Source organism: Trichechus manatus, unplaced genomic scaffold (genome assembly GCF_000243295.1).
Source record: "Trichechus manatus latirostris isolate Lorelei unplaced genomic scaffold, TriManLat1.0 scaffold00024, whole genome shotgun sequence".
Classification (NCBI taxonomy): domain Eukaryota; kingdom Metazoa; phylum Chordata; class Mammalia; order Sirenia; family Trichechidae; genus Trichechus; species Trichechus manatus.
In genome coordinates this window covers 6949624-6973479 of record NW_004443960.1, presented here as the reverse complement: position 1 = coordinate 6973479, position 23856 = coordinate 6949624, and the positions used below count along the sequence as shown (strand labels likewise).

The 23856-nt window shown below is 43.9% G+C and overlaps 1 protein-coding gene and 1 non-coding gene across 8 annotated transcripts in view; both read right to left on the bottom strand.

Annotated features, from left to right (window-relative positions):
- Positions 1–23856, bottom strand: part of RBFOX1 (RNA binding fox-1 homolog 1) — a 1254735-nt gene that overhangs the window by 251700 nt on the left and 979179 nt on the right. The gene's annotated exons all lie outside the window — the stretch shown is intronic.
- TRNAR-UCU (transfer RNA arginine (anticodon UCU)) lies at positions 848–918 on the bottom strand. Its single transcript has one exon. It is a non-coding gene; the product is annotated as a tRNA-Arg (tRNA).

Here is a 23856-nt window from a genome sequence, read left to right as displayed (position 1 = left end):
TCTTGGCCTACCATCACTCTGACACCGTGCACGCCAAGCACACGAGTGAAGGCCCCGGACACTGCAGAGAGGTGCCTGGTGGTGAGTCTCCACTGCCCCCTCCCTGCCGGGTTCCGCTACCTCCCCCGGGGCGGGATGCAGCCCCAGAAGGACAGCTTTGATCCAAGACGCTGCTCCCCTGCCCAGGGGCTTTCTGCTTCCTCCTTAAGTGCCAAAACCCAGCAGATCATTAATTACACCTTCGCACAAATGGTTTCCCACATCCCCTCTCAGGCAGACCTGTGCCCGGGGAGGGAAGAGAATTACTCCACAGAAGAAAGTGGCCTGTGCTTCCGGCTCCGCACACAACTCTCAGCGCTGGGTCCACTCATGTGGCACTGTGGCCTGGGGCAAGAGGGAATCCACCACCGAAAATGAGTCTGTGCTTGAAACAAGCAAAAAGGAGATAGCATAGGAGTTTAAAAACAAACAACAACAAAAAAAGAGCTGGTGATATTAGAATAAAGAACTAATGTTTATATCACATTTCTTTTTCCCAAAGGACTACTACACTCACTTTCTCATATGTACGAACAGGATAAATATTTGATGAGCACCTACTATATACCAGGCATTGCCTCCATTAATCCTCCAAACAGTACAAGGTTAGGATTACTACCATCAGCTGCTGTCAAGTTAACTCTGACTCATGGCAACTCCATGTGTGTCAGAGTAGAACTATATTCTGTAGGGTTTTCCGAGGCTGATTTTCTAAAGTAGATTGCCAGGTCTTTCTTCCTAGTCTTAGTCTGGAAGAGCCACTGAAATCTGTCCACCATGAGTGACCCTGCTAGCATCATACACGAGGTGCACTGGCCAGGAATCAAACCTGGGTCTCCTGCACAGAAGGCAAGAATTCTACCACTGAACCACCGATGCCTCCTAAGGGGATGATTACAGATGTAGTATTCAGAGCAGTAAAACCCACCGATTTGGGATCAGACCAACTTGTAGATCAGAATTTACCACTCTGAGACCCAGTTTTCACATTTTTTTTAAAATGTAATAATTTAATGAGTAACTATCTGTAAAATATTTTGCACCCTATTTAGCACATACTAGGCATTCAGAAAATGAATCCTGATACCTTGATCCATCAACAATGCCAAGCCCCACCCACCATATTTCCAGGAACAAACCATTGCCATTTTGAAAAAAAGGGAATGCCAAGGTTTTGAAAACATTAGTGGATGTCTCCCCTACATCCACATTCACCTAGAGCATGAAGAGTTATGTGTCCCTTTGGCACTTAATTTAAAGTCTGAGCATTTGAACATTAGGAGTGTATTGACTAAAAACAGAATTCCTTCTGCTGAAATTTAAGAAGAGACCCAGCACCGTATAAACGGAATGGATTCCTACGGTAGGCGCTGTTTGCTAATACCCAGCATCCTCCTCACTGGTAACTAACAGAGCTCCGGTTTACCCAGGTAAATGAAATGATTTGCCTCTTAGAGCACGGGGAAAGTGGGTCTTCATACCCGACTCAAGAGAATAATGATCAGTCTACACTAGTCAGAGTCATACAATTACCTTCTGCCAGGTACGTCACCCATTCTGGCAAGTAAGCTGTGACTTGATGTCACCTACATGGCTTTCCTTCCTAGATTAAATACAAAACCTTGCAAAAAGAAAGTGCTTTATCCTGCCCCTTTTTATGCTTGAGACACTGGTGTGAGGACATGATGCCTGGAGCTGTGGCGGCCAACTTGTGATCATGAGAAGGAGCAAAGGCTAAAAGCCTACATGCTGAGAAGGGCAAAGAAACAGAATGTCACTAAGCCAAATGCACCAACTCTAAGACCACTTTAGAGCTTCTTATTAAATAAAAACTAGATTCTATGTTGATTTAAACTACTCACTAGTGGTCATTTTTTTGGTTACTTTTGGCTAAAAACAATGCAACCTGATTCCATTTCCCTTATTCAGAGGTTGAGACCTTTGTTGCAGTCAGTAAAAAGATGACAAAAAATGGCTTCTGCAATCACCTGAGTCAGTTATAACTGTAATCAATTCAGCTTGCTTCAGGAAATCATCTTACTCTGGGTGTGCCAATGCCCAGAGTCTGGGAACCTCAGAACTAGAAGGAGCTTTTGAGATCATACAAGGTACTTCCCCTCTCTATCCACTCTCTATCCACTCTATCTATCTTCCAAGCTCCACTCCCATTATAAACAATTCAGCACCTTCTCCAATTGGACAGCACCAGTTGTCAGACCATCTCACAGCATTCATCCATGCTCACCCACCCCTCCCCCCCACTCTCAAAGCCTTCCCATTGGACATATTCCTTGCCTTGAAGCCACCTGGAGAGTATCCCCTTCCTCTTCATCTTTCTATCCCCTTTAGCTATTTGTATAAGGTGACTCTGCCTTCACAGTACTCTCTTCTCCAATCTGCTCTAGTTCTCTCTTAATAGGGAAAACCACATCACATAATTCCAGTTGCTGGTGAGTTGATTCCAACTCATGGCAACCCCATGTGCGTCAGAGTAGAATTGCTCCATAGGGTTTTCAGAAGTAGATTGCCAGGCTTTTCTTCAGAGGTGCCTCTGGATAGACTTCAACCTCCAACCTTTCGGTTAGCATCCAAACACATTAACCATTTGCACCAGCCAGGAACTCCACATCATACAAAGGTAAGAAAATTTTCTAGATGTTCTGGGTGAACTGGAAAGCCACTGAAGAACTCTCTTTTACAGACTCATTCTAAGAAATCTCTATCAGGTAAAAAATGTAGGATTCAACTCCAGCCCTTAATCATTGGGTTGAAAGTACTCATCCATTTGAAATGCACTTATTTGACTGGGAGTTCATTTTCTCCATGCCTTTAAAACAGTGTAGAGAGAGGGAGGAGTTCAAACTATATACTTAAGAGTCGAAGTCTCAATTACGTGTGGAAGTCCAAAGGGGCAGATAGTACAGATCAGTAATAAAGAAAAAAACGACAAAAAGCTTGGATATCTTTGTTAGACTGCTGCCAGCCCTTCAAAAGCCCTCTAACCTACCTCCACTTTTTCCTAAGATGTTTCTGAGCCCTGGGTGCATTTTCTACCCACCTTCCTCCCAGCTATGTGGGTCTAGGAAGGGAAGAAAAGGTCACATTTGCAGTGGGCGATGCTACATCCAATTCCACCTTGAAGTCTGAGGCTGGTCTCCAGGGCCCAAAGAATTAAAACCAATGCAGTGAACTTGACTTGCATGTACTTACTGCCATCTTAATAAGGTGAGAGCAGCTTGGGGATCCCAGGAACATGTAACTCAGGCCCTGCCATATGGAGCCAGCCTGGAATCTGTCAAGTTCACTTAGCACATTTTCTCTTTGGGGAGTCAGCCAGGCAATCACGTTCTGGGGGCAGCAGGGAGAGGCAAGGAATGTGGGTAGGCAGAGCTGTTGAAATATTGAAGCTAATGCTGATATGAAGCCAGATGCATAAGCACCCTCCCACCCCCCACCGGTAAACACTCTTTCCACAGACCCAAGCTGGAGCAGAGGCGCTGACAATGATTTAGGGCTGTTTGGGGAGAGGAACTGAAATAGCTGGTATGAATATATGTATTTCAGGAAGAGGCAATAAGCATGTTTCTCATTGTCGGTGGATGCACCACATTTGTATCAATGTCTTCTTTCTGCCCTGAACAACCCACGAGACAGATACACCAATTTTAGCATCCACAAGAATGCCCTTTCTCGTGTGTGTGTGGTTGGTTTTGTGATCCTCATATGTGATAGCTCTCAAGAACAAAAAGTAGAGACAGAAAAGCAGAGATTGGAGTAAGGGAGAATACTGGATGTTCAGGAGAGGGTTGCCCACTGCTCAAGTCTGACAGCAAGTGCCAGATGCACTTCCCAGCAAGGGAAGGCAAGTCTGGGACTCCAGAGCAGGGCCATTCCGCTGTGATGGATGGGAATGAGGGCAGCTCTGCGGAGCTTTGGGAAAAAAGCCAGAATGGAAAATGTAATCTCCATTTCATACTTTGCACTGATATTCAGCATAAAAGCAATGCTAGCCCATGGCCGGCCAAATTCAATGCCATTTATATGCAGCCTCATACATCTTTGAAGGGATTTTGTGAGGAGACCAAATCCTACTGATACCCTCTGGCCTCTGTGGTATAGATTTGTGACCAAATCCTACTGACACCCCCTCACCTCTGTGGTACAGATTTGCAGGGGTGGTGCAGAGAAATGCTTCAGAGAGGCCTTTCTGGAAAAACGAAATGAGGGATTTAATTTTGTACGGTTTATAGAATGTGCCCAAAAGGTGACATTTCAAGGGACAACTGTGTGCTATTATCCCTTGGAGATGAGAAAGAACTGACAAAACCAACTCAAGTTTGCTTCATGCATCTTAGGAATTGACTTGATGGCAATGGGTTTTTTGGGCAAGTTATTTAATTGCTCCTGGTTGACGGCTCTGGAAAACAACATCTAACAGTTGTGAGCATTTCACATGATAAGAATACACCAAAAAAAAAAAAAACCCAGTTGCCATAGGGTCAACTGCTCCATAGGGTTTTCAAGGTTGTGACCTTTCAGAAGCAGGTTGTCAGGCCTTTCTTACAAGGCGCCTCTGGGTGGACTCGAACCGTCAACCTTTTGGTTAGTAGTCAAGCTCTGAACGATTTGCACTACCCTAGGACACCTTTGTGATAAGAATAACCAACACTTCTTAAGGGATTCACATATGTGACATGTTTCCAAGTGTTTTACATATATCATCATCTCATTTAATCTTCACATATTACAGCTGAAGGACCTGAAGAAAGAAAAGAGTTGGGGAGACTGATTAAGATCACACAGCTTAAAATAGATAAGTTGTAATTTTGGTGAAGGGTAAGATAGTACACAATAATGGGAAGTCAGCACAACTTGACCAAGGCAAATTCATAGAAGATTCATAGACACATCCAAACTCCCTAAGGGAACAAATTACTGGGCTGAGGGCTGGGGATCATGGTCTCGGGGGACATTTAGCTCAACTGACATAACATAGCTTATGAAGAAAATGTTCTACATCCTACTTTGGTGAGTAGCGTCTGGGGTCTTAAAAGCTTGTGAGCAGCCATCTAAGATACTCCACTGGTCCCACCCCATCTGGAGCAAGGGAGAATGAAGAAAACCAAAGACATAAGGGAAAGATTAGTCCAAAGGACTAATGGACGACAACTACCGCAGCCTCCACCAGACCGAGTCCCGCACAATAAACTAGATGGTGCCTGGCTACCACCACCAACTGCTCTGACAGGAATCCTAATACAGGGTCCCAGACAGAGCTGAAGAAAAATACAGAACAAAATTCAAACTCACAAAACAAACAAACAAACAGACTGATTGGTCTGACAGAGATTGGAGAAACTCTGAGAGTATGGCCACAGATACCCTTTTAACTCAGTACTGAAGTCATACCTGAAGTTCATCCTTCAGTCAAAGATTAGACAGGCCCATAAAACAAACAATAGTATGTGCAGCTCAACCACGCATACGAGACTAAATGGGCACACTAGCCCAGGGCCGAGGACGATAAAGCAGGAGGGGACATGAAAGCTGGACGAATGGAAACGGGGAACCCAAGGTTGAGAAGGAGAGAGTGTTGACATGTTGTGGGTTGGCAACGAATGTCACAAAACAATATGTGTATTAATTGTTTAATGATAAACTAATTTTCTCTGTAAGCTTTCACCTCCAGCACAATAAAAAAGAAAAGAAAAAAGATCACACAGCTCCCAATTGGTTGGAGGGAGAATTCGAAGTCATCTCTTCCGACTCCAGAGCCTCTTCTAGGAGTCACTCCACTAGAGCTGCCTCCCTGGTGTGCGATTCTCAGCACGGTTCCTGGCATACACTAAGCACTCAGTAAATGCTACCTCATACCTGTGTGTGCAATCACCAAAATGCACAGGCACTATTATGCCTCAGGTGTTACAGTAGCCGCCTTAGCGACTTAGGCCACCGCCTGTCGGTGTGTCGTACTGTAGTGGCTTGCCTGTTACTATGATGCTGGAAACTGTGCCACTGTTATTTCAAGCACCAGCAGGATCACCCATGATGGACAGGTTTCAGTGGAGCCTCCAGACTAAGACAGACTAGGAAGAAAGGCCCGGTGATCTACTTCTGAAAAGTAGCCAGTGAGAACCCTACGGATCGCAACAGAACATTGTCTGACAGAGTGCTGGAAGACGAGCCTCTAGGTTGGAAGGCGCTCAAAATACACAGTGGCCGCACCAATGGACTCAAGCATCACGATGATCATGAAGATGGTGTAGGCCTGGGTAACGTTTCATTCTGTTATGCATGGGCTCATCAAGAGTCAGAGCCAACTCAAGGGCAACTAAACAAAACCAAGGTCTTAGAACAATTCAATTCTCATTTGCATATGGGGAGAATTGAGACTTCATTTGGTTAAATAACTAGACCAAGGTCACCCAGGCAGTAAGCAGCAAAGTCAGTATTTCACTCTAAGACTCTGACACCAGAAATTGGACCTTTGTTATATCTCTACACCAAAATGCGCAGCCATGAGACTCGAACATTAAAAACTGAACCACACTCCCCTCCCCCCTTTCTTCCCCCCCTTGAGCAATCCTCTCTTCAGTCCCTATGCGTCGACAGAAAATGGCAGAAAGGAACATGGGAATACCTACTGGGTCTCCGCATGGAACACACCCTCATCACAGGAACAAAGGGTCATTAGGGACGTGCCCGTCTGTCTCTCCGAAGTGCTTATAAACTCTTAAAGGACACCTGGCTCAGTGCACAAGCTCTCCCTGCTGTAAATACCTGAATAGTGTGAAAGTCATTTGGAGTGTAATTCTGGGGCATGGGGAAGTCACGGGGGAAGATGGTGGCTCTGCAATGGTGCCAAGAACAGCACCGAAATACCCATGGCCATCAGGTCAATTCCAACTCATAGCGACCCCGTAGGACATTGTAGAACTGCCCCATATGGTTTCCAAGGCTGTAAATCTTTATGCAAGCAGACTGCCACGTATTTCTCCCTCGAAGCAGCTGGTGAGTTTGAACTGCTGACCTTTAGGTTAGCAGCCGAGTGCTTAACCACTGTGCCACCAGAGCTCCTAAGAACAGCACGCACACACAAAACAAATAAACAAACGTGTTCCCGTTGAGTCCATTCTGACTCATAGCGACCCTATAGGACAGACAGTAGAACTGCCCCATAGGGTTTCCAAGGAGCACGTGGTAGATTCAAACAGCCAACCTTTTGGTTAGCAGTCATAGCAATTAACCACCGCGCCACCAGAACAGCACAGGCCCTCCTTAAAGAATGGATAAATGAATGAGAGGAAGTAGATGAACTGATTTAACCAGCTAAACAGCAGTAACAGAACCAGCTGAAACACAAATAATGCATACATCGCTAAATGTTAGAATCCCTTCATCTTCTCCTCAAATCCTTACCCATCCCAGGAGTTCAGTTCTGTTATCATGCCCATTGTACAGAAGTGAAAATTGAGGATTGGGAAAAAGCACATTGCCATCAAGTCATTCCAGACTCATGGTGACCTCATGTGTGCCAGAGCAGAACTGCATCCCATAGGGTTTTCAGTAGCTGTGATCCTATGGAGGTTAATCACCAGGCCTTTCTTCAGAGGCGTTGCTGGGTGAATTTAAACTACCAACCTTTTGGTTAATAGCTGAGCTCAAACTGTTTGCCCAGGGACCTCTAAGATTGGAAAAGTCAGGTATTAATAACTTGCCCAAAGTCACACAATTAATAAGGGATAAAAACAGTCTGGCTTTAGAGCCAGCCTCGTAACTAGAAGGCTGTTCACAGGGTCACTGGGGCACTGCCAAATCTCATTAAATTAGCCTGAGCAGGGAGCCCACCCTTAATTGGCAAAACATTAGAGGCACATATAGATTACCTTCATCAGAAAGAAGCTCGAGTGCACAAGGAAAACGCAGAACAGGTGAGCAAAGACCATTTATCATGTGTTTCAGAGCTAGGAGGGGTGGAGGGCTGTTTTTAATGAAAAGATAATACTGATTTCTAATTAGCATCTTAATTGTTTGCCAGTTAATAGATGGTTCAATAGGTGCTTGAGGGGGTTTAGAAAAAGTTTTAAGAGCTGGACTGCTTGTGCCATTGACACAACACCCAGAATCACTGTCTTCTTAATCACTGGGATTGCCTGGGAAGAAAGCATTTGTGCAACAAAGGTGGGTGTCCACGTGCTCCGTCTATGCATGAAGGCAGCAAAGAAGTAGACGTACTAATAAGTCAGAAGAAATAGTCTTGGATTACATAACACTCTTTCTCTCTCTCTTTTTTAACCATCCAATGTCTCCATTCACCTGGAGTAGTACAGGAAGAAGGAGAGTTGGGCATCAGAGGAGGAAGTACCTCTTTATGAACATCTGCCTCCTCTGCCATGAGACCAGAAGAACTGGATGGTGCCCGGCTACTGTTACTGAACATTTTGATCTACAATTCCACAGAAGAAACCTGATCAAAAGGGGGAAATAAAAAAAACATAATTTTAAACTATTATGAAAGCCAGAGCTTCTGGAGCCATTGAGGCTGGATGAACATCTGAAACTATTGCCCTGAGATAATCTTTAAACTTTGAACCTCAAACCAAAGCTTTTCCCAGAAGTCTGCTTGGAACCAAACAATAGTTTAGTTAGTAAAGTATGCCTGCCTTGAGCATTGTGCTCGCTCATATATTTACCTATGTGGGGTCAAATTGACAACAGCCTCTCGAAAGGTTAGATCTGAAGCTTAGCGGGCAGTGACTTTACGTTAACGGTGGCAGAATAATTTGGAAAAAGATAAGGAATATTGTTACACAACTTGAAAAATGTAAACAATGTCACTGAATTGTACATGTAGATTGTTTTGAAAAGGTGTATCCTTTGCTGTGTATATTTTCACACACACACACACAAAATAAACAAAAATTTTAAAACATTTAGCCAAGTAGGGCACAAAAAGATATTATTGTTTGAGGATTTGTCCCAGTAAATCATCATATAGGAGATGGAAGAGGAGAAGAAGAAAATAACTTTCACTGAGTTATTTACTACGTTCCAGGCCCTTTATATCTTATTTTATTATATCTTATTTTAATCTCCTTTTGCATCACTTCCGTGACAAAGGCATTCTTCTCCCTATTGGTGGATAAGGACTGCAAGGTTCAGAGGAGTTAAGAACGTGCCAAAGATCAGAAGGCTAGTGAGAGGCATGGCCAAATCCACGTACCTTTGTCAGACCTCCAAGCCTGTAGGCTTAATGTTGGACTTGCTTGTAAATAAAGCAATACATATTTAAGAGAAGTGCCACCATGCTCCTAGACATACCCTATCTTTCTAATTTTTTTTAAATCTAATAAACTTTATAGAACAAGTATTCCTTTCTGTGCCTTTAAGTTTACTCTTATTTTTAATGAAATGATCTTGCTACTGCCTTGGACTTGGTTCTAAGGTAATTTGACCACCTGCTACTCTGTATGTGAATATTCTTGTATGTTAATTGACCATTGTCAGAAGGATGCAAAGACATGTCACAGTGGGGTCTGTAGGGAGAAGAACTGAGTTACAGGGAAGGGGGTGGAAGGAAGCATTTCAATGTAAATTCTCTACCGCATATTTACACTATGCAGTACATAAATATAATATTCTAAAAATAAAATATTTTATATAAAAATGTCATATTTTCTTTGCAAGTTTCCTAACACGGGTTTCCAGACTTACAATGCAGCAGAGGTGGAGAAAATTGACTTCCAGATGAGTTAACCTATCAGAACCAATTGTGACAGCTGCAAGAAGGTGATGTTGTTCATGGAAAGTTGATGTTGCTTACATAGATTCTCCCACAAAACAAAACACAGTTGCCTTCAAGTTGACTCCAACTTATGGCAGCCCCATGTGTGTCAGAGCAGGACTGTGCTCCATAAGGTTTTCAATGACTGTTTGTTTTTTTTTTGGTTGTTATTTTTTTTTTAAGATCACCAGGTCTTTCTTCTGAAGCACCTCTGGGTGGATTTGAACTTCCAGCCTTTCAGTTAGCAGCCAAGTGTGTTAAGTGTTTGCCCCAGCCAGGGACTCAGATTCTCCCATTGTTATTGTTGTATGCCGTTAGGACAGAGTGGAACTTCCCCATAGGGTTTCCTAGGCTGTAATCTTTACGGGAACAGATAGCCAGGTCTTTTCTTCTGAGGAGCTGCTAGCGGGTAACTTTGAACCACCGACTCATAGCGACCCTATAGCAACCCTACAGGACAGGAGAACTGCCCCATAGGCTTTCCAAGGAGCAGCTGGTGGATTCAAACTGCCAACCTTTTGGTTAGCAGCCGAGCTCTTAACCACTGTACGACCAGGGCTCCGGATCCTCCCATAATACCATGTATTTAGATTGAAATTTTGCAGAGACTACCCAGATTTTATTTTAAAGGAGAACAATGGTACCTATCTGTGTGATCCAAGAGCCAAGCTGCTTTTCTCCCATTGCATTATGGAGAGGGAGAAGAAATCATAAGCATGCTACATTCTCTCTCTCTCTCTTTTTTTTTTTTTTTAACGACAAACATCAGGCCGGCTGTGTTGAAGGAGAGATGCCAGGTATAAGCAGTTAAGTTGTGTTAAACATATGCTAAACTATTTTCACTGATTTTTCTACTACTGGTTCATCTGTATTTTGTGAAAGACCCAGCCCCACATTTCCCTGAGTTAGCTTCTTCCGCCTGTATGAAATGGGGCTGACATTTGACCCATGGAAGCAGGAAATACCATGGAATTAGGGCATACCAAATCAGTGACACCTCTTCCCAGAAGCAGTGACAGTTGAGCTGTGGGTCAGACCCTGGAGCTCCCAAACAGTTGAGAATCATACATCACTCTTAAGAGAAAGAGACTGAAGGTCTTAACTTCTCTATCACTTTTGCTTTAAATACATCCATTGAGGGCAAGGAAATGGACAGAATTTCAAATCATGTTTGAGTTCTCAACCTCTCTGGATTCTCCTTTTTTTGATCTAATATGCACAGCCCATGGGTAAAGGAGGCATCTCTGTCCCTTTTCAGAGTTTATTATAAGTTAGGGAGTATTATGACTCATTCCTCGAAAATACCTAGTAATGCTGAGAAGTAAGCTGGACTCTATGCCCCAACGCATGTCTTTTATTTTTAATTGTTGTTGAGAATATACAAAGCAGAACATACACCAATTCAACAATTTCTACACTTTCAATTCAGAGACATTGATTACTTTCTTCAACTTGTACATCCATTCTCACCCTCCTTTTCAGAAATGTTTCTCCTCCATTAACATAAACTCACTGCCCCCCAAGCTTCCTATCTAACCTTTCGAGCTGCTGTTGTCAATTTGATCCCATACAGATAGTTCTTTTAAAGAGCACAATGCTACTAGCTAAGCTAAACTATTTTTTGGTTTAAAGGATGTCTCACCCACAGCAAAAAAAGCAAGTCTTGGTAACATAAGCTTCTTCAAACTCTGAGGCAAGGCATCTGGCAATATCTACCAAAATTCAAAGTGTGTGCACTTTCAAAGATTTAGCCCAGCCATTCTCCTTCAAAGAACGTATTTGTTGGATATACTCACAATGATACTCTAAGAGACTAAAACTGTGAATGACAGCCAAATGCTAAATGTCCTTCACAAAGGGGAAGCAGTTAAATGATGATATCTGTGAGTGATGGACTAATACCCATCGCCATCAAGTTGATTCTGACTCATAGCAACCCTGTAAGACATTGTAGAACTTCCTCATAGGGCTTCCAAACCTGTAATCTTTACAGAAGCAGACTGCCACATCTTTCTTCCACAGAGTGGCAGTTTGGTTTGAACTGCTGACCTTTTAGTTGGCAGCTAAGTGCTTAACCACTGAGCAACCAAGTCTCCTTTGATGGACTAATAGGATCCATTAAAAAGAGCAGGGCAGACATGTACTCACCAATTGTGGAAAGTTCCCCTGAGAATGATTAAATGGAAAAAGAAAGCAAGGATCAGAGGAGTTTTATAACATGTTGGGTTTTGTGTGTAATATAAATTGATGTATTTATATGTGTGCGCGTATATGTATGTACACAAATAGATACATATTTCTTAAAAGCATACAAGACGCTATTACAGTGGTTATCTTTGTAGAAAGAGATCGGATGGGAAGGAAAATGTTAATTTGCATTTTATTCCTTTATATTCTTTATAATTTCTAAGTCTGCATTATTTTTATATCTAAAGGGTTAGTAGGATCCATCTTGCAGTAGGATTATGCATAAATTTTTAACGAAGATTTATTTTATTTAAAAAAATGAGTAAATATTATTTTTAATTAAAATTACATCAAGCAAAAAATGCTCCCACCAATATGTGCACTTGTCTGGGACCCTGCCCTGGGCTCCCTCTCTTGCTCTGTCCTACTTTCATCTGGTGTTTTCCGTTTTCTCTGGACTCCTGATTTATAATCCCATGTCCATCCACTGGGCTGACGGGAGGAATCAAAATCTACTCCTTAAGAGAATGAAGAAAACCAAAGACACAAGAGAAAGACTAGTCTAAAGGACTAATGGACCACAACGACCACAGCCTCCATCAGACTGAGTCCAGCACAACTAGATGGTGCCCAGCTATCACCACCAACTGCTCTGACAGGGACCACAATAGAGGGTCCTGGACAGAGCTGGAGAAAAATGTAGAACAAAATTCTAACTAAAAAAAAAGACCAGACTTACTGATCTGACACAGACTAGAGAAACCCCAAGAGTATCGTCCCCAGACACCCTTTTAGCTCAGTAATGAGGTCACTCCCAAGGTTTACCCTTCCACCAAAGATTAGACAAGCCCATAAAAGAAAACAAGACTAAATGGGCACACCAGCCCAGGGGCAAGGATGAGAAGGAGGGGACAGGAAAGCTCGTAATGGGGAACCCGAGGTTGAGAAGGAGAGTGCCAACATGTTGTGGGGTTGGCAACCAATGTCACAAAACAATATGTGTACTCATTGTTTAATGAGAAGCTAGTTTATTCTGTAAACCTTCATCTAAAGTACAATTAAAAAAAAAAAAAGCTAACAAAACAAAAAAATCTGCTCCTTAAGGACTTTGTTTAGGTTCATCCTCTGTATGTCTTTCATGCCTGCATCCATCTATCATCCATCCATCCATCCATCCATCCATCCATCCATGTATCCATCCATCCATGTATCCATCCATCCATCCATCTTACCAGCCACTTATTTCAAATATTTTCTGAGCACCCATATGAGCCAGACACTCTTCTAGTCCATGGGAAACATGGTAAACGACTGGCATGGAGCCTGCTCTTGAGGAGCTGGCAGACATGGAAATAAGCTCTTAACTATAGTGAGATAACTGCCATGAAAGAGATGACTTCAGGATGCTCCTGGACTATATGATTTCATGAATTTCTAAACTGAGATGTGAAAAATGAGCTGGAGTCGTCTGGGAGAATGGTGAATGCTAAGATCATTTTAGCAAAGGAGCCCCATAATCAAAGGTCTGAGAGTGAGCCAAAACTTAGCCTGTTAAGTTCAGGAACTAAAAAATATTTGGGCTGAGACCCTGGTTCCAAGGCCCCAAATTCCTGAATCATATTAGTTACTTGGGACCGTATGGGAAGACCCTAGCAAACTCCCACCCTTGACTGGGGCTGTGACGGCACTGGGATCCACCAAAGGAAAGAGTTTGCTCATGCTGCTTAGAGAAACACGAGTGAGGAACCAATAACAGCCGCTGAGCTGACTCTGACTGGTGGTGATCCCATGTGTCTCAGAGTAGAGCTGCGCTCCACAGGGTTTTCTATAGCTGTGATCTTTTGGAAGTAGATCTCCAGGCCTTTCTTCCAAGGCACCTCTTGGTAGTTTTGAATTGTCAGCCTTTTTGTTGGTAGCAGAGCTCTTAACCCTATGAGCCACCCAGGGACTCCAGAACCTATTAAATCTGAGCCGAGGGGCTGACCTTATACCACCTGCCATAGTCTACAATCACTTCTCTTTGGGAGACTTTAAAACACCCTGAGTCATCTGGCATTTTTACTGACAAACAAGTGACTCAGATTCCTAAACGGTTTCTGCTGGGACCTACATCACTCACCAGGATAAAAGCTCTCACACCCTGAAAGCTCCAAGTGTATCAATGTTAATAACTTTATAGAGAAATAGGAAAGAGACCTCAAGGTGTGTTTTGCAAGTTGTCATGTAAAAAACATCATCCAGGTGACTCAAAAATAAGCAGCGTGGTTGAGCACAAGTAGCAGCGTGACTTTATCTCCCTAGCAGCTTGACACAGTGTCAACCATCTAATCAGGATACGCGCAGGGGAGAAGAATTTATTGTTTTAATTATAATCTAAAGCACAGCCTTATTTTTTGATAAGGCACCAGAGTGTACTCTCTTTGGGGTGTTCCTAATAGCAAAGGTCGGGCAGGTGTGCGGGAGGGGATCTTGCTCATTGTCTGTCTCCTCTTGCAGCTCTTTTGATCCTGTGCACCAAGCAATTTTGCTGGGAGAGATTTAATCCCAGGGTTTTCATACACAGCTTGTTACCTTCTTGCCAGCTCAACCAACTTGTGTGATGCTCGCTTATTTGCAAGCAGCTAAGCTGATTCTGTTCTCAGAAGCTCAGCGACTAAGAAGCCAGAATTAGACATTTTCCTCCTGCTTCGCTTGCTGTGCATGTATTGGATTCAACGAAAGGTTTTCCCTCTTAGTAATAACCTGTTATCCAAAAGGTACAAATTATGGACATGCCAAGTCAAGTTCAATGACTGCGGTCATTGGACTGAACCAGATCAGGCTCATTATTTTGGCTGTAGACTGAGCTCAAAGGAAACAAAGGGGACCCTTCTGGAGACTGAAGTCAAGCAGGACTGCAGTGTTTTCTGAAGGAATGCAGCGGAAGCTGGAAAGAGGCTTCAGGTGCATCCTGGAGAGGGTGTCAGGTTTCAACACAGATAGACCTGAGTTCCTATCTCCACTTCTCTGTAGGTGCACAATCTCATTTAATCCTCAAACACTGGAGCAGGGTCACTCCTGTTATCATATCACACTTTACAGTTGAATTATCTGGCCCTAGGTCCCACAGCTAGTAAATGACAGGGCTGGGATTTGAACCCGCGTTTATTTGATTCCAAAATCCATGCTCTTACCCATTATACTGCCTCCTCTAACATTACAGGGGTTGAATGTCCTCCATAGGCATTTGGGGTTTCTCAACCACTGTGACTGTAAAGTCCCACCAACTGCTCCATTCAACGTGCGTGCCTTTTAGAAAGTGCTAGAAGGCATATAAAGAAAAAGAGTCAGGAGGTGACCTTAGAGATAATCAAACCTGTGAGAGTTGGGATGTAAGGGTTCCTCTGCAACAGAGTACTAAGCAGTTGTTCCCGACTACTGGGTAGCCTAGCCCATCACTGGGGAGCCACTAGAAAGCTCTCCTTGTCACTGTGTCAAATTAGAATTCTTCTTCTGCTCTCAGGGAGTTGAAGAAGTCTGATTCCTCCCCAGGAGACACTCCTCCAGCTGCCCCTGTTATAAACTCTGTCACTTTTCATATCACAATTTTAAATTATATACCTATTTGTATGCATTGTTCGCTAAATATGCTGAAGATCCACAGAGACAAGGACCATATCTACTTTGTTCATCTTGTTTTCCAAGTGCCTGACACTGTCCTTGGGATATGGGGGCTATCTGTAAATATCTGTTGATGGGACCTATCTCTTTTCCAGGCTAAAGGGCTTCAATTCCTCCAGCCATTCCCCGGTGGACCGCATTTCTGGTCATTCCACCATCCTGGTTTCTTCCTGTTCCAATTTGTTGTCATTTCTCTGTAAGTGTGGGGTTCCCAACCAACCACTATATGTGTAATCTGAACAGTTTTGGATAATAACACAGTTCCCTTACTGAGCACCTTTGTGCATCATTATGCGGGTGATTGATACTCACCATTTGTTAACTCAAAGAGGTAAGAATCACTGTTGTCAGAAGGTAATATGCCTTGCTGAGGACACAGGGCTGGTGAGTGCAGGGCTGGGATTCAAAGCTATGATTCTCTGCGATTCTGGCTCTATGTCTTTGATAGGGGATGGGGAGGCTCAGATATAGGCAAGGCAGCCTGGGGGTTAAAGCTCCACCCACTGTATGGCCTGGGGCAACTTCCTGAAACTAACCCTCTCTTATCTGTAAAATGGAAACATTAGTAACCAAAAACCAAAAACAAACCAACAAAAAAACAAAACCACTGAAAGGAGTCCCTTCCAACTCCTGGTGACCCTATAGGAAAGAACTGCTCCACACGACTTCCAAGGCTGTAATTTTTACAGAGTGCCACCCTGGTGGTACAGTGGCTAAGTGTTTGGCTGCTAACCAAAAGGTCGGCAGTTTGAATCCACCAGCCGCTCCTCGGAAACCCTATGGGGCAGTTCTCCTCTGTCCTATAGGGTCTCTGTGAGTCGAAATCAACTTGATGGCAATGGGTTTGATTTTCTGGGTAATCCTTAGGGTAAAGTAGAGGATCAGTGAAAAAGAGGAAGACCCTCAAAGAGATGGATTGACACAGTGGCTGCAGCAATGGGCTCAAGCATAACAAGGATTGTGAGGATGGCGCAGGACCAGGCGGTGTTTTGTTCTGTTGTACATGGGGTCTCTATGAGTCGGAACTGACCCTATATCACCTAGCAACAAAAACAATCTTTATGGAAGCAGACTGCCACATCTTTCTCCTACAGAGCAGATGGTGGGTTCAAACCGCTGATCTTTCAGTTAGCAGCCAAGTGCTTAACCACTGTGCCACCAGGGCTCCTTACATTAGTACCTCCCTCTGAAGGCTGGTGGTGCTAATCTAAAGGTAGAAGTTTCAAACCCACCCAGCAGCACCCCTAAAGAAAGACCTGGCGATCTGCTTCCCTAAAGATGACAGCCAAGAAAACCCTATGGAGCAGTTCTACTCTGTAACACATGGGGTCGCTATGAGTCAGACCAGGCTCAATGGCAAAGGGCTCGGTCAGGTTAGTACCTCCGTTACTGGTTGTGGTGAGGGTTAAATGTGAAGATGCAGTTAAAGGGGTTAATCTGGTACAATGACAGATACATTGACCAATGGAACAGAATTGAGAACCCAGATGTAAATCCATCCACCTATGGTCACCTGATCTTTGACAAGGGCCCATCCTAAGATGACAGTCTTTTTAACAAACGGTGCTGTTAAAACTGGATATCCATCTGCAAAAAAAAGAAACAGGACCCATACCTCATGCCATATACAAAAACTAATTCAAAATGGATCAAAGACCTAAATATAAAGCCAAAACCTATGAAGTTCATAGAATTAAAAACAGGACCAACGCTACAGGCCCTAATACACGGACTAATGGACCACAGCTACCAAGGCCTCCACCAGACTGAGTCCCGTACAGCTAGATGGTGCCTGGCTACCACCACTGACTGCTCTGACCGGGATCACAACAGAGGGTTCTAGACAGAGCTGGAGAAGGATGTAGAACAAAATTCTAACACACACAAAAAAGACCAGATTTACTGGCCTAAAGGAAACAGGAGAAACCCTGAGGGTATGGCCCCCAGACACCCTTTTAGCTCAGTGGTGACGTCACTTCCAGGCTTCACCGTTCAGCTGGGGACTGGACAGCACCATAAAACAAAATGGGACTAATGAGGCACAGCAGTTCAGGGACAAGGGCTAGAAGGCAGAAGGAGCCAGGAAAGCTGGTAATAGGGAACCCAAGGTTGAGTAAGGATAGTGTTGATGTGTAGTGAGGTTGTTAACCATTGTCATAGGGCAACATGTGTACTAGCTGTTTAATGAGAAACTATTTTGTTCTGTAAACTTTCATCTAACATGAGAATAGCAGCACAACTGGAAGAGCATAGTCGATGTCACTGAACTGTGCGTGTAGAAATTTTTGAAATGGTGTATCTTTGGCTATGTATATTTTCACCAAAGAAAAAAATGGTCAAGAAGGGAGAGAGTTGACATGTCGCGGGGTTGTTAACCGATGTCATAAAACAATATGTGTACTACTGTTTAATGAGAAACTATTTGCTCTGTAAACCTTTACCGGAAGTACAATAAAAAAAAAAAAAAAGGCGTTAATCTGGCAAAAAATTAGCATGCACTTAATTTAACTTTTATTGTCATTATTAGATAGTATAGGTCTGGTCAACAGTGCAAAGCAATGGAATTATCTCTACATGCAATACTGCAGGATGGGGCTGTTAGGGTCCTTGTCCTGCAAATCCTGCTTTTGTTAGATGCCAATCACAATGGTACCAGCCTTTGGGCAGTTCCATCCCATTGCTGACCAGACAGTCTTCACTGTGGACTACACCCAGGATTCTTATCCCCATGAGCTTAGCCCCAGGGCTAGCAAAGCCTGGAGAAGTCCCCCAGCAGGCTTACTCCAACCTAAGCTCGGGACCAGAAAACAAAGCTGATAAATTTTCTACTTAAAATTGGAACGGTGAGATTTGTTACAGAGATGTCTGCTTCCAGTTATCCAATCTGTCTTGTGCTTAAATAACAGAACTGTGTAGATGAACACTAAGAGATGCCTTTGTTGGGCAAGCAGATACACTCAGGGACAGGTAACAGCACAGCATCCAACCCTGCATAAATGATTCAAGGGATCAGAATTGCCTGGGTGACCTGTTACAAATGCATGTTTCTGGGGCCCAGCACCAGTGATTCAGGTTCACACCAGCCAGAACAGGGGCCTGGGAATCTCCGTTTAATAAGTACCAGAAGTGACTCTGAAGCAGGCGCTCTCTAGAGCATAGTTGGAGAATCACTATATGGGTTGGCTTTATAAAGACAGGCAGGATATTCCTGATGAAGCCTGGAGATCAGCAAGTATTATCACTGCTATTATTATTGTATCAATTTCCTAAGATGACACAAATAACCTGGCAGTGCTCCCCATGGATCCCGGGGCAGAATATGCACAAGCCTTCCCGCAGGAACACAGAGACGCTGCTTATTCCTGAGCCGTTCCACAAACGTGTGTACGGTTTACCGTGTGTCTGACCCTCGAAGAGGCAACAAGACTCCAGAGCAAATAAGACAGCAAGACCCCTGCCCTCACAGCCGAATCTCTGGAATCTGTGACTATGTTATCGTACATTGCAAAAGGGGCCTTGCAGATGAAATTGAGGCTATGCACCTGGAGATGGGGAGATTATCCTGGGTCATGTGGATGGGCCCAATCACCCATAAAAACCCGTTTCAGTCTAGTCGATTTCAACTCGTAGCCACACTGTAGGACAGAGTAGCGCTGCCCTATACGGTTTCCAAGAAGAGGCTGGTGGATTCAAACTGTCAACATTTTGGTTAGCAGTGGAGCTCTTAACCACTGTGCCACCAGGGCTCCACTCCAGTCACAGAAGCCCTTAAAAGCACAGAACTTTCTCTGACTGAAACCAGTGAGATTTGGCAAAAGGAGAAGTTGAAGAGATTCAAAGTGTGAGAGGGACCCGACCTGCTATTGCTGGAGGCAGGTAAGGGGGCATAGGAGGCATGAAAAGGAACATGGGTAGCTTCTAGGAGCAAAGATGGGCCCTCAGCCGACAAGCAGCAAGAAAATGGGGACCTCAGTCCTACCACAACCTGGATGACCTTGGAAATGGATTGATTCCCAAAGCCTCTGGAAAGAAATGCAGCCCTGCTGCCATCTTGTAGACCCTAAACAAAGGGTCCAGCTGAGCCACGCAGACCCTGGACTTCTGACCTCCAGAACTGTGAGACAGTAAATGGCCATTGTTTTAAGCTGCTATATTTTCAGTGATTTTTTTTACAGCAGCGATAGAAAACTAACAAGCAGCCAGTTGCCATCAACTCCGACTCACGGCGACTCCATGTGCCAGAGTAGAACCGCGCTCCATATGGTTTTCAATGGCTGATTTTTTGGAAGTAGATTACCAGGCCTTTCTTCTGAGGTGCCTCTAGGTGGACTCGAACCTCCTACCTTTCTATTAGCAGTCGAGTGTGTTAACCATTTGCACCAACTGCCCAGGGACTCCAGAAAACTAATACAATCACGTAAATACGAGAGACCTGCTTTGTGACCAGTTGCTTCTCCCAGATGGCTGTGGGGGAGCTGTCCACATCTTCCTGTATCTGGAAGCCTCCCTGGCCCAACACCAGGAGAAAGCCCCAACAGAAGATCTCGGAGTTCTATTATGCCCATGGCTCACTGGTTTGTCCTTAGGCACAAAGTGGAGGAAATAATCACTGTTAATCCTCCTTGACATCCATCCACCTCACAGGAGGCTGGTAAGCAAATGAGAAGAACAAATTACGAGTGGGGGCCTCTCAGAGCAGAGACCCAGGGCCCTGTGATGCTGACAGCGCTCAGAAATTCCAAGTGCTGGTGTTCCCAGGAGCTGGCAGGCTACAGACATCTGACAACGTGGATTTAAATTCTAACACCAACACTCACTACCCTTGAACCTGTTAACCACTTGCTTTGGAATTGAGACCGACTCTGGCAACCCCTGCAAACCTGGTGGTGTAGTGGTTAAGAGCTATCGCTGCTAACCAAAATGTCGGCAGTTCAGATCCACCAGGCACTCCTTGGACACCTTATGGGGCAGTTCTACTCTGTCCTATAGGGTCACTACAAGTCGGAATCGACTTGACGGCAATGGGTTTAGTATTTGGTTTTTCTGGCAAGCCTATGTGTATCAGAGAAGAACTGTGCTCCATGGGGTTTTCAGTGGCTGATTTTTTGGAAGTAGATCGCCAGGTCTTTCTTCCAAAGTGCCTCTAGGTGGACTTGAACCACCATCTTTTCAGTTAGCAACCGAGTGCATTAACCATTCACACCACCCAGGGACTCGGTAAATTCTTAACCTCTGTGAGCCTCAGATTTCTCACCAGCTGCATGTGGGTTATCACACCATTTCCCAAAAAACCTGCTCCACCTAGTGAATAGAGTTTCTGTGAGTTCAAATGAAAGTTACGGGCATGGAAGTGCTCTCGGAAATGTAAAACCCAACACATAAATACATAAAATGGAAATCTCGCGATGGGTTGAATTTAAGTCCTTAGAAGACAGCAGACGGACATGTAGACACAACTCAGGCTCCAAAGCCAAGTTCACCCTCAGTCAACTCTTATTAACCATATGAAGCACCATGGTCGCGCCCTAGGACGTCATCTGTGTCAGTCACTGTTGGCTAACTAAACAACGGGTAATTTTCTGGCTGATTTTTCACCCGCCTCCTGACAAACATGCCCTTCAGGGGGCTGAGCTTCTCCCCAATGCCAAGGGGATAAATCTTAATTTCTCTAAGTCAATGGCGCTCAAAACATGGTTCTGGGCCAGCAGCATCCACATCGTTTGGGAAGCTGTTAGATGTGCAGAAGCTTAGGACCTATCCCAGACCTACTGAGTCAGGAACTCTGGGAGTGGGGCTCAGCAATCCGTTTTGACTAGCCCCCCAGGTGATTCTGAAGCACACTCGAGTTTGAGAAGAGCTGCTCTAAGTCACTCTTGGTGATCTCATTTCTTTTGCTAAGTGATTGATCAAGGCACACGACGGAGTATGGCCAATGATGTCAGTAAACATCTCCATGGACAGGTACACGGGCTGCTAGGGAGATTTTCCTGAAAAGGAAACTCAACAAGGGACATTCCTGTTCTTCTGGATGTTGTTACCTCTATGTGATGCCTGGAACAATGGCAGCCACCTTGGGTCCAGGAGGGATACCAGGCTAAGAGAATGAGCAAATACCTGAAAATGGCAGAGCAGGAATGTGGAGAAAACCTGAAATCTTAATGATGTTGTTGCACTGCTGAGTTATCTGAATTAGGTAACCCTAGAACTACTTCGCCTCTTGAATTCTTTTAAAAGAGACCACAAATGTCCTTCTTGTTTAAGCTACTTTTAGTGGCATTTTCAATATTTCCAGCAAAAAGTATCCAACTAATATGCCATTTAAACACAATTCCTGCCTTTAATGAGCTGTCAGTAAAATACAAGTCATTCAGTGAGTTGATAAACATAGTAATAATTGTCTGTATATTGTAGTCTGTAAGACTTTTAAAGGAAGAATAGACAAGAATAAAAGTTAAATCCAAAAACTGTGATGATTGTATTTTCCAAACCAAACAGGATCTGAGAAAGGGTTTTTTGGTGCTGTTTCCAGGTGCAAGCAATAATTTAGAATGCCAAAATATTGCCATGTCTACATCATTTCCATGATTTACAGACACAACACAGTAGAATATTTGAAGCTAGAACTGTCCCCTCAAATCCAAGCTGAATGGCTGCCATATCAATAACTTTTCCAATTAACAGCTATAATTTTAAATCATTCCACAAGCCACATGCAATGCTTTCATCTGGCAATATGGAAGGTACAATCATCTGTGGCTTGATTTTTATATCTTATTCTACCCTTCCAGGCCTTTGGGAATTCTTACATCAGCCATAATTTCCAACCTTCCAGAGAAGGAAGGAAGAATAGAAGCAAATATGTCTTTGCACAAATGGTAAATGTAAGGTAAATTTCCCAAAACAAGTGAAGCTCAAGGATCTCCAGATTCCCGGATTTGCCCTAGAGAGCTCGTCTCATAGTATAATAATCACTGATATATATCCCAAATCCAAAGCTACAAAGCAGAGATTACTACTAATATTAAAACAAAAACAATCCAGTTGTCAGAGAGTTGATTCTGACTCATGGTGATCCTATATGTGTCAGAGTAGAACTGTGCTCCATAGGGTTTTCAGCGGTTGATTTTTTTCAGAGGTAGATTGCCAGACCTTTCTTTTAAGGTGTTTCTGGGTGGACTCGAACTGCCAGTCTTTAAATTAGCAACCAAGCGTGTTAACTGTCTGCATCACCCAGGGACTCCACAGATACTAAAATCCAAGGTTAAGTTTATTCATGCATCCACCCACCCATTCATCCATCTACCCATTCACTCATCCATCCATCCATCCATCCATCCTCCCATCCATCCATCCATCCTCCCATCTGTCCATCCATCCTCCCGTCCGTCCATCCTCCCACTCTTCCTTCATACTCCCAGCCTCTCTCTCATCTATCCATCCACCCATGGGATGGGAGCAGATCACCAGGTCTTTCTCCTGTGGAGTGGCTGGTGGGTTCTAACCACCGACCTTTCAGTTAGCAGCCAAGCACTTAACCCTTGCACCACCAGGGCTCCTTCGTACAATGTTAATACCATGAAAATAAGATTGACAAACAAAATCCACTTTGAATTTGTCGTTTTGGAGGTAAGCATTAGGTCACCTCAGTCCAGAGGGTCCAGGGCCCAGGATGCAGATCTGAAGATAGTATTTGCTACTGGACGATACAACTGTCCATTGCTTGGCCTCTTGGATGCCCACTGCTTGTGCACATGCCAATGCTGTTTAAATTATGAGAAGGCTTAATTGAACCTCTAATCTTCCCAGTAGATGTTATCAAAAGACACCCCTTCCTCCAGGCTGATGGAGTCCTGCACTAGCGCAGTGGGTCCCCTGTGCAGAGCACAACTGCATGTGGTGACCCCGTGGATTCTCAGTGTCATGGATTGAATTGTGTCCCCAAAAAATATCTGTCAACTTGGCTGGGTCATGATTCCCAGTACTGTAGGAATGTGTACCATTTCATAATCTGATGTGATTTCCTTATGTGTTGTAAACTCTATCACTATATGTAATAAGATGGATTAGCGGCAGTTATACTGATGAGGTCTACACGATTAGATAGTGTCTTAAGCCAATCTCTTTTGAGATATAAAAGAGAGAAGCTAGCAGAGACACATGGGGACCTCATACCACCAAGAAAGCAG